This window comes from Oryctolagus cuniculus, chromosome 15, assembly GCF_964237555.1.
Source record: "Oryctolagus cuniculus chromosome 15, mOryCun1.1, whole genome shotgun sequence".
Lineage (NCBI taxonomy): Eukaryota > Metazoa > Chordata > Mammalia > Lagomorpha > Leporidae > Oryctolagus > Oryctolagus cuniculus.
Window position 1 is genome coordinate 86,396,882 of NC_091446.1, and position 11,574 is coordinate 86,408,455.

General features: G+C 36.6%; 2 long non-coding RNA genes across 3 annotated transcripts in view; one reads left to right on the forward strand and one right to left on the reverse strand.

Moving 5' to 3' along the window:
- LOC100359069 (uncharacterized) overlaps positions 1 to 5,425 on the forward strand; it is a 195,356-nt gene extending 189,931 nt beyond the window's left edge. For both annotated transcript variants that reach the window (XR_011382680.1, XR_011382681.1), the window contains exons 5-6: positions 3,542 to 3,769; positions 4,873 to 5,425. This is a non-coding gene — a long non-coding RNA (uncharacterized lncRNA). The remainder of the gene's footprint in view (positions 1 to 3,541; positions 3,770 to 4,872) is intronic.
- Positions 1 to 11,574, reverse strand: part of LOC127484108 (uncharacterized) — a 74,644-nt gene that overhangs the window by 25,743 nt on the left and 37,327 nt on the right. The window lies entirely within an intron of this gene.

Sequence of the window (11,574 nt, forward strand, 5' to 3'; positions counted from 1 at the left end):
ACACATAAGGATCTCATGCATTTTTAATATTATGAATGATGAATTCATTTCTTCTGAAAGTGGTTGACTTTGGGAATGTTTTTTCTGTGTGTAGAATGAGAGAACTGCATTATCTCCACAGCAGTCTCCTTGTACCCAATAATATTCTGCTCACATACTTCTCTTTAACAAATATCTTTCACCCTCCCCAACAGAGATAATTCCATATGCCACTGAAATTATAGTTATGATAATTATATTTTTGCTTTCAGCTAACATATGGCCCCTTTGATCCCATGCTAAATGACAAAGACCAGTTTCCATCTCTCTATCAGATGGCTATCAATGATAGTTCTCTAGTTTATGGAATGATCTCCTTGTTGCTGTATTTTGGCTGGACCTGGGTGGCACTCTTTGTATCTGATGATATGAAAGGAGAGTGGTTCCTTCAAGATCTCAAAGCAGAGATGGTTAAAAAAGGTCTCTGTGTGGCCTTCGAAGTGAAACTCCCTGCCACTAAGAGAATGTTTGCATCAACTGATATCAGTTTCTTGACTAGGCTCAGAAGTTCATCTGCAAATGTCCATATACTATATGGAGAAGTAAGTAGCCTCATCAATGTGGACATTGCAGGACCATACTTTTTAACCACAGGAAAGGTGTGGGTCATGGCAGCAAAGTGGGATATTGTTGTACATGAGACATACCATATGCTACATTCTTTGCACGGAGGCTTCTCATTTTCTCCCCACGAGGGAGAAATCCCTGGCTTCAAACATTTCCTAAAGACAGTGAACCCTTCCCAGTACCCAGAAGACTTCTACCTCAGTAAACTGTGGCTCCACATTTTTGGCTGTTCACCTGCTGGGTCACTTTGTGGAAAAATTGGAGTGTGCCCACCAAATGCTTCCACTGAGTTTTTCCCTGGAGACATTGACATGATGACCATATCTGACTCCAGTTATTTGGTCTACAATGCAGTGTATGCAGTTGCCCATGTCCTCCATAACATACTTTTGGAGAAAGCAGAAGCAGGATCGCCAGGAGATATAGCCCAGCCTATGCTTCTTCCCTGGCAGGTAAATATACCCCCAGAACAGGACATGTATTGAGCACCTGATGGCATCTGATTGCTTTTATGTCAAGATCATTAAGATCCAGAATAATAGAAAATGTTTTTTCACATCCCTCTAATTATTTATATCACTGTAATTATTATTTGTATTTGAAGAATTCTGAAGATAGACTAGGAATTCAAATTCTGCAGCGACATCACAATGTTTTTTAAAGATTTATGTTTTATTTATTTCAAATATTTACAGAGAGAAGAGGAAGGACAGAAGAAGAGGGGAGAGAGAGAAAGAGAATCTTCCATCTGTTGATTCACTCCCCAAATGGCCCCAGTGGCTGGGGCGATGCCAGGCCAAAGCCAGGAACTGGTGCTTCTTCTGGGTCTTCAATATGGTTTAAGGGACCCAAGCACTAGCGCCACCTTCTGTTGCTTTCCCAGGCACATTAACAGGGCATTGGATCAGAACTGGAGCAGCCAGGTCTCAAACTGGTGTGAATACGGGATGCCAGCATCACAGGTGGAAGCTTAATCTGCTATGCCACAATGGCGGCCTATAACAATATTTTCTATTGGAGGATGATATGCTGTAAAATATTCTAATACAACTAGTAACAAAGCATAAAAGAAAAACTTGATCAAAACTATTATTTTCTTTGGAATGCATGCAAAACCAGAAAATATGGCCTGTGGACCATATCTCACACCAACTATTTCATATATATATATATATATGAATATGTATGTGTATATACATACATACATACATACATACATAACACTGTGTACTATTCCCTCTATGAGAAATTTTGGGGGGAAAATATAAATGGATTCCAGATAATACCTATATTTATTTTGAGAAATCAAGTGTTATTAGGCATGACTACTTTTAGAAAATCTGCAACCATCAGGGATCAAAGACTGCCACCCTATTGTTAACTATGAGAACACTGAGGATATACCTAAGCACAAAGTATGCCCCTTGGGTTACAGATTAATTTGTCTGGATTGTAGGCCTGTATATTTGAATCCATTACCCATTTATAAAATATATTTAGAATTTCCTGCCTACACATAGAAGGGAAAAATAAATTTATCAAATTTGTTGAACCAATCAAATAAATTTAAAGCCTGTATAAAGGAAAATACACATATGTAAAAATTCATATCATGAAGAGCACTTCTCCATATAATTTCTATGCTCACATATAATAATCATCTTTGATATACCATTTGTACTTTGCTAGTGATGTCACTTAGAAAAGTAAGTGACTGCAGCTGGCTCTGTGGCACAGCAGGGTAAAGCCCTTGCCTGAAGCACCAGCATCCCATGTGGGCACCGGTTCTAGTCCCGGCTGCTCCTCTTCCCATCCAGCTCTCTGCTATGGCCTGGGAAAGCAGTGAAGAGGGCCCAATTCCGTGGGCCTCTGCATCTGCACAGGAGACCTGGAAGAAGCTCCTGGCTCCTTGCTTCAGATCAGTATAGCTCTGGCCATTGTGGCTTATTGGGGAGTGAACCAGCAGATGGATGACTGATCTCTCTATCTCTACCTCTCCTTCTCTCTCTGTGTAACTCTGACTTTCAAGTAAATAAATAAATCTTAAAAAAAAGTAAGTGACTTTGTCAAGTGGTCTTTCAAAGATAAAGTATAGATTATTTGGATTTGTCTAATTTAATGAAGATATAATAATAGATGTTTAAAGAATAAGACATTAATTTTATCCCACAGCATGTGTCATGAGACTCAGAAGGTAAAGGAAAACACACATTAATAATATCCTAACTATCACCAACAGATTTTGAAATTTTGTTTTTGTTTATACAATGTACTATCTAACATCAAAAGATATGCCTATTTTCTACATAAAACAATCTATGGGTAGAGGGAGAAAGAAAAATACCCTGTTCATCATATTCAAACTAAATATTATAATATATGGACATATAAATCATAGAATTGTATAAGTTTGGACCTACCTAAACTATCAGCAATATCCAATTTTTAGAAAATATTTATTATAAAAATCTTTGCATGGATTTCTAATTAACCTAACTGAAAGACATTATTATTTAATTCAATTATATTAAATTATAAATAGTATACACATATGCCTATACCTGTTTATCCACCACCACCGTGAAGATATTTAACATATAACTCCATGCGGTGCCCATATGGAAGTGCTAGGGTTAGTTTCCACAGTCTCAACCAAAATTCCATGAAGAAGCTTGCAAAAGATCCCATATCTTAGTCACCCTCTAGGACACATCCTACAATTTTTCTGACTGGAATAAATACTCCCTATTGGGTTTTTTGAAGTAAAAATCATCTACAAATTGAACCTATGTGATGCTGACAACCCAAACAAAACCCACACCTCTATAAAAATCTAAAAGCTGTTAGGGAGGAGGAAAATGATTATTTAGTACATTTGCACTCCCTGACACTCCTTTGAATTCTCTCCCTCTTTCCAATTATGTTTGTCCTTCAGCTTCATCCATTTTTTTAAAAAATAAAATTTACTAACAGTGCTGGGGATGACATATCCTTCCATGAAACAAGAGACCGTATGGCACAGTATGATGTCCAGAACATTGGAAATTTTCCTGGTGGTCTTCAGTTGTTGGTAAAAATCGGAGAGTTTTCCTCCAAGAGTCCACATGACCAAGTCTTGGTCATCAGTGAAGAGATGATAGAATGGCCTCTTGCATTCAAAGAGGTAAGATTCTGTATCAATGTTGAGCACATACCGGATGATCTGATAGATTACTGAGACAAGATTAAGTGTGACGCTTTTAAATTCCCATTTCATATCTCAGCTTCAAAATATATGGTATTATACATATTCTGAGATAACATGTATAGAAAGTGTAATTATGTATATGCTACTGGTTTATTTTTTTTGGTTGGATCATATTTATTCATACAGCAACTGAGCAAAAAGAATACACAAAATTAATGAGTAGAGATCAAAATATATACCTACAGATATTAAGTATGTTCTACTTACATTCTGAAATCCTTAATCACATATGATGCAGGTACTCATTATTTTAATATACTATGAACACAATTGAATTATGAATTGACATTATTTACCTCTTTGTATATATTATTCCAATTTTCATTTTTAATTGTGCATGTCATTCAGTCTTCAATATATGTTGTACATAAATCTCAAAGCTTTGAGCATGATTTCTGTCATTTTTTCACAACTGGACTATACCAGGCAATATTTTGTGTGATTTATATAACATCATTGTTTGCATCCCAAATGAGTTAGTAGTTTCCAGAATCTGTGCTCTCTCTAAACTTAGAAGCCCAGAAGTAAAACACAATCCATAATTTACAACACAATCTCAATTTTGTTTTGAGTACAGTCAAAAGTGTGCCTACATGTGATCCTTATGATCCTTTTATGGGCAATATAAAATCTTCTATACAAATACAAGTGAGAACATGATGAAAATACACTCAGACATTCAAGTTCTCTTAATCGTTACAACATAAAAATCTTCACTGAAAATATTTTGAATGAAATGCTTCAATAAGAGGGGATAAATACTCAGAATGAGGGTGGACATCTATGAAATTAATGTAATCAGGCACCTTCATAATATTTGGCAAAATGTTGATAAAGTAGGAAACTCGATCATAGAAACCTGGATTATATGATATCAGCACAATATGGGTTGTGAGGAGATGTTCTGGCAACCTAAAATTGCAGGTCAAGTTTCTGTTGTGAGGGGGGAAATATTGACATCCTGTCAAAGTAACAGATGGTGTGCAAAATCATGACAAATGCTTCTCTTTTCTCCCCAGACTCCCAAATCTGTGTGTAGCCAGAGCTGTGTTCCTGGATTCAGAAAAGTGCCACAGGAAGGAAAACCTCTCTGCTGTTATACATGTGTTTTTGTTCAGAGAGAGACATTTCTAATCATACAGGTAGAAAATACATAACTTCCCCATTGAAAACTCCACTGTCTTTACTGTTAAAAAAAAATAAAAAGGAAGCCAAGGATATGTTCAGTAGGATCATAGAGTATTAACAATTTTATAATAACCACATCCCACATTACAGTATCTGAGTTTGGTTCCTGGCCCCTGTTCCTGACCAGCTTCTGAATAATGTAAACCCTAGGAGGCAATGATGATGGCTCAAGGAATTGAGTCCCTGTCACCCAAGAGGAAAACTTGTATTAATTCATTGGTTCTTGACTTTGATTCATACCAGTCCTAGCAATTTGTGTTATTGAGGAGTAAATCAGCACATGGTAGACCTCTGTGTGTGTCTGTCTCTTTATTGACCTTTTTCTGGATGTGTCTCTGCACCTGTCACAGTAAGTAACAGAGCTTATAATTTTTTTTAAATAAAATGAAGTGTCAATGTGTAAAACAAACATCAGATTACCATCATGGTTAGAGAGAAATGTCATTTTATATTAAAGGACTATCCTTAAAATTTTGGATCCTGAATTAATTCCCATTTTATGTATCAATTTATAGGAAGTATAAATGTTTATATATATTATAAAATATATGTTACATATGATTATGTTCTGTTCCTTCTGTCTTATTCAGCATTGTTTATTTCATGGTTGACATCATACTTTAATTGAGATTTCTTTCCAGAATGTTAGAATCAATTGATCATGCAGTATCCCTCTATGTGGACACTGTCTTATCTAAAATAGTTTATTATAAATCATCACTGTTTAATTATTTTGACATGGTATAATATACATATAGTTCTATAAAGTTTCATTCTGTAAATTGACAGGATTTTTTTCTTGCTTTTTTAAGAATTGATTTTTCTGATTCTACAAGGGAGAGATGTTTGTATGGGCATGAAATTCCCATAGATGATAAAACCATTTTAAGTGAATAAGCTACTGGCAATTAAGTACTAACACATTCCCATTGTATAAATTATGTTCACAAATTTGTGCAATCATCATGTCTAGGGAGGCCCAAAGGGTTCCATCACCCATCATTAAACTCCTTCATTAAGCAGTCCCTTGCAAGTCCTTAAGACTGCAGTTCATGAAAATATCCATCTCCTTCAATTTCTATGTAACTACTTTTTCTGTATATTTCTTAGAACTGGAATTAGATACCTTTGTAGTCTAACTTCTTTCATGTGGTACTTAGCTTTTTATTCATTCAGATTATAGCTGTTATTCCTCCTTCTTTTTGTAACTGTATATTACATCTTATGGATTTGGTATATTCAATTTATGCAGCAATACAGTGATGGACATCTGTTGCAAGCATGTTGTTCTGAATGTTTATGTGTAGATGTGTGTTTGAGTAGAAATCTCCAGATCTTTGGAGTTTACAAGGATACTTCAGATTGTCTTAGGGATAAGCAGTTACTATGTACATTTATTGTGGTGAAAAAAATTAAAGTCAATATTCTGCATCTTCATGTACAGAAAAAGGAGTAGATAACATCCCTACATACAAAGGAGAGAGTCAATGCATGTCTTTCTTATCACACACATGCAACACTAATGCTCTTATGCCTGGTGGTCTCTCACTCCAAACTTTGAACCAAAAAAAGCATGGTTCCTAGAACCTATCCAAAGAAACCCTTTTGATATTCATGGCTGAAGACACTGTATGGAGTGAAGCTGAAATAGTCATGTTAGCTTAACTAGAGAAGTAGGGTTACCATTACCTGGGTTACAGTCATCCCTTCACCCAACCTTTGGAATCAGAGACAAAATCCTCTCTAATGCAAATGCTGAACCTGTTGTCAAGATGCACAAAGCACAGCTGTGTCCCTCCTCTCATTCTTTATCTTCTGCTCCCCAGTTACCCTGTAGCCCCCAGAAATCAAATAGAACTACACTTTCAAAATTCTTCAAGGAAATTTAGTAAATTTCACATTCATCCACACCCATGTTAGTTCATATTTGAACCTAGTGAAACTCTCTGTTCTCACTTCTGTTGCATGAAACTACCACTCCATCAAATTCTTATCCTTCGTGTGTTTACTGAATATGTACTTGGTTATGAGCAGTTGATGAGTCTTGTGTAATTTAGGCCTACTTTTTGATAAAGGCAATATCAAGGTTTCAACAGTGAAGAGTAGTAACCACCAAGGGCATAATCACTTTGGGAGTGTTGACAAATTCACTTACTGTTCTAAGTCTTCACACTAACAAAGCACAAATAGTATATAGTATATTAAATAGCATTATTGTAAGTAAACATGAATATTACATAGTAAGTAAATTATCTGATGCTAATTTTAATATACATAATTGTTTTGGGGAAACATTTCATTTATTTTATTTGTTCATCTAATTTGATTAATGAATGTGTTCACTGTACATGGAAGCAGGGTTTCCTAAATACTCCATATGTGTTTGTGTGTGTGTGTGTATTTAGATAATCCAAGCTTACAATACGTGTGATTCAATTTATAACCCAAGTGGTACATCCTGTGTTATGTGTAGCTTCAGTGGTCTCATTTAAAAATGGAACCAAAGTTCCTGCTCCCTGACTGCTGCAGATCTTCTAGTAGTATTTATTTCTAACATTTCACTTCCTGAAATCATTTTAGGATATGTAGAAATCATTTCTGTTTTCCAGAATTGGTGGCAGCATGTGAATGTCTCATCTAAAACAACATCCCAGTTTGCTTCCCCATGGTTAAATGACATTCTTCTACAAGTTCCACATTGACAAAACTCCTTACATCGTCGTATAGTACATACAGATTTTCAGAAGAAACTCTGATCCAGGCCAGGAAAGTGATCAGTTGAGTCAGACCTTCTCTTAGCATCAGTAAGCTTTGCTGCAAAGACCATACAGACATCTTTCTCTTCAGACTCTGTTTTGATTTCCTTAAAGGAGTACTTTCATATCATACCATTAGACACAAAGAGGGATACAAATGCTGGGGGAAATGCAGCAATAAGGAAACAATTCAATGATCCAGAGAGCTGTCACTGGTGGCAATCTGACAGGTGATGGAAACTTGTCTTTGTCACTTAACATGAGATGAGAAGGACCATATATTAACTGAAAGTAGAGGGAGCAATTATGAGATGGCTTTTGTGAGACATGACTTCTCGCTATTGGGGAGTGTGTAAAAACATTCTCCACAAAGGTAGCCTCTCAAGAGAACTATATTGAGTAAACAGAAAAACTCAGGTAGAGATGTCCAATTTCAGTCATTTGGGGCACAGAAAAGCTATGATTGCATGGCCTTTAGGAACAGAAGTTATGATTCCCATTCACAGCATGAAAGAAAATGTGTAAGATAACTATATGCTCTTCCTGTCCTAAAGTGAAAACTGAGCTAAACATGAACTTTTAGGAAGCATCATCAAGATATTGATCTTTCCCTCAACCTCATACATTATGATAATGGAACATAGACCCCCTTCTAGAAGCCACTAGTTGATGTTACTGATGAGAGATATAAATATTGACTGTATTTATCGCTTGCTGAAGTTTATATATTACCATAGCACAAGTTAAATTTCTTTGATGAATAAAACCATCTAGCCTCACTAAGTTTTGCTAATATTACTTTTAAAACCCATAATCCTCCTATGCTACTGTGACCTGTATTTGGCATTAATGTGTCATAATTCTTCAGTGTTTGACATGAGTTTCTACTGAAGTTTTGAAATGTTGCTGGTGCTGTGGATCAATAGGCTAATCCTCCGCCTTGCGGCACCGGCACACCGGGTTCTAGTCCCGGTGAGGGCACCAGATTCTGTCCCGGTTGCCCCTCTTCCAGGCCAGCTCTGTGCTGTGGCCTGGGAGTGCAGTGGAGGATGGCCCAAGTGCTTGGGCCCTGCACCCGCATGGGAGACCAGGAGAAGCACCTGGCTCCTGCCTTCAGATCAGCGTGGTGCACCGGCCGCAGCGCGCCAGCCGCGGCCATTGGAGGGTGAACCAACAGCAAAAGGAAGACCTTTCTCTCTCTGTCTCTCTCTCTCACTGTCCACTCTGTCAAAAAAAAAATGCTAATGCAGACTGGGAGGCAAGACAATTCCCTGAAAGAAACACAACAATGCATTAATATTGAATTGTGAAGAAAATAAAATTGATAAAATGGCTGAAAAGGGTTTAGAAAAATGATAGCAAAAGTCAGGGTACAGGGGCTGGCCTATATTGTTGTGGGTAAAGCATCCATCTTTGGCACCAGCATCCCAAATAGTCACCAATTCAAGTCCTGGCTACTCTACCTCCAATCCAGCTCCCTGCTAATGCTACTAAGAAATCAGCAAAGGATGGCCCAAGTGCTTGGGAACTCAAATCCATGCAGTAGACCCTGAAGAAGCTCCTGGTTCCTGGCTTTGGATAAGCACAGCTCTGGCCATTGAAGCCATTTGGGGAGTGAACCACCAGTTAGAATCTCTCTCTCTCTCTCTCTCTCTCTCCCCTCCAAATAAACAAGTAAAACTTTAAAAAGATAAGCAGTTAATTTAAGCTAGGAAACCTACACATTATAAGGATAAGAAATTCAACAGAGATAGAAGAATTGAAAAATAACCACACAGAAATATTAGAAGTGAAGCATACAGTAAGTTAAAATAAATCAGAAAACCTTAAAACAGAATAAATGAATCAGGAAAAAATGACATCTGATATAGAACTTCAGGGCTGTTGAACTATTTCAATAAGACCTACAAAAGAAGAAAAATTAGAATTAAAATTGGATTAGTGATCTATGGGATACCATCAAATGACCAACTATACAAGTCCTAGGAAGGCAAAAAGGAATAGAAAAAAAATTATCTATGAAACCAATGCAATGAAATGATACCAGAGATTTCCCCCACTTTGGAGAAATATATGGACATCAAAATATTAGAAGCAAATAGAACCTTATATATGCATGATCAGAAAAGTTCCTCACCATTGTAGTCAAATGTTCAAAAATAAAACATTAAGAGACTATAATATTTTCTTAAAGAAACAAAAGCTCACATCTAAAGGAACTCCTATCAGATTGAAAGAATAATTCTCACTAAAAACCCCCACTGGCCAGAAGAGAATGGAGAGATAGAGCTAAAGGTCTAGAAGGAAAAAAATACTGGAACAGTCTAGCGTATTTTATGCAGCAAAACTCTCATTCATAAATGAAGGTGAAATAAATATCTTCTAAGACAATCAAAAATTGAAAGAATTTCTCAACACCTGCTAAACCTTACACATGATACTAAAGGATGTAGTACTACATAAAGAGAGAGAGAGGTGGTCAGCATCATGAAAAAAAGTGCCAACAGAGAACCTCCTGGTAAAATAACAAAGCAGATTCAAACCAAACCATAGAAACGCTCTTTTTTTGGGGGGGGGGGGGTTATACGGTGAACTTTTCTAAGAATCTCACCTTTTTAATTTTTTTTTAACATATACAGATTTGGGAACATGATGCCTCTTCCCTCCCCCCACATCCCTCCCACCCATAATCCCATTTTTCTTACTCCTCCCTCTTCCTTTCTCATTCTTATTTTTTACAGAGATCAATTTTCAGTTAATTGTTATACTCATAAAATTAACCCTACACCAGGTAGAAAGTTCACAGATTAGTATGAAGAAAAAAAGAAGGAAAAAAAAAAAAGAAAAACATTGTTCTTCAACAGGTCAGGCAAGGGCTGTTCAAAATCATCACATCTCAAAGTGTCAGTTTTGCTCCCGGAGATTACATTTTGAGTACACTATTAGTTACCATAGAACAGAGAGACCATATGGTATATGTCCTTTTGTGACTGGCTTATTTCACTAAGTATAAAGGTTTCCAATTGCTTCCATCTTGTTGCAAATGACAAGATTTCATTTTTCTACTGCTGTGTAGCATTCCATAGTGTATATATACCATAATTTCTTTAACCAGTCTTCAGTTGATGGACATCTGGGTTGATTTCATATCTTAGTTATTATAAATTGAGCTGAAATGAATATGGGGGTACATATAATTCATTCATATGCTGATTTCATTTCCTTTGGATAAATTCCCATGAGTGGGATGGCTGGGCCATATAATAGGTCTAGATTCAGCTTTCTGAGATATCTCTATACTGTCTTCCAAGTGTCTGTACCAGTTTCCATTTCCATCAACAGTGGATTAAGGGGCCCAGCTCCCCACATCATTGCCAGCATTTGTTGTTCTTTGTTTTATGTATGTGAACCATTCTAATAGGGATGAGAAAAAACCTCATTGTGGTTTTTATTTGCAGTTCCATGATGGCTAGCGATCCTGAGCAGTATTTCCTGTGTCTACTGGCCATTTGAATTTCCTCTCATAAAAAAATGTCTGTTTAGTTCCGTTGCCCTTTCTTTAAATGGATTGTTTTGGTGTTGTTTAGTTTCTTGAGTTCTTTACAGATCCTGGAAGTTACTCCTTTGTCAGTCACATTGTTTGCAAATATCTTCTCCCATTCTTTTGGTTGCCTCTTCACTTTTCTAGTGTTTTTGGTAGTGCAGAAGCTTTTCAGTCTGATGTAATCCCATTTATCAATTTTGGCTTTGATTGCCTGTGCTTCTGGGGTCTTTTCC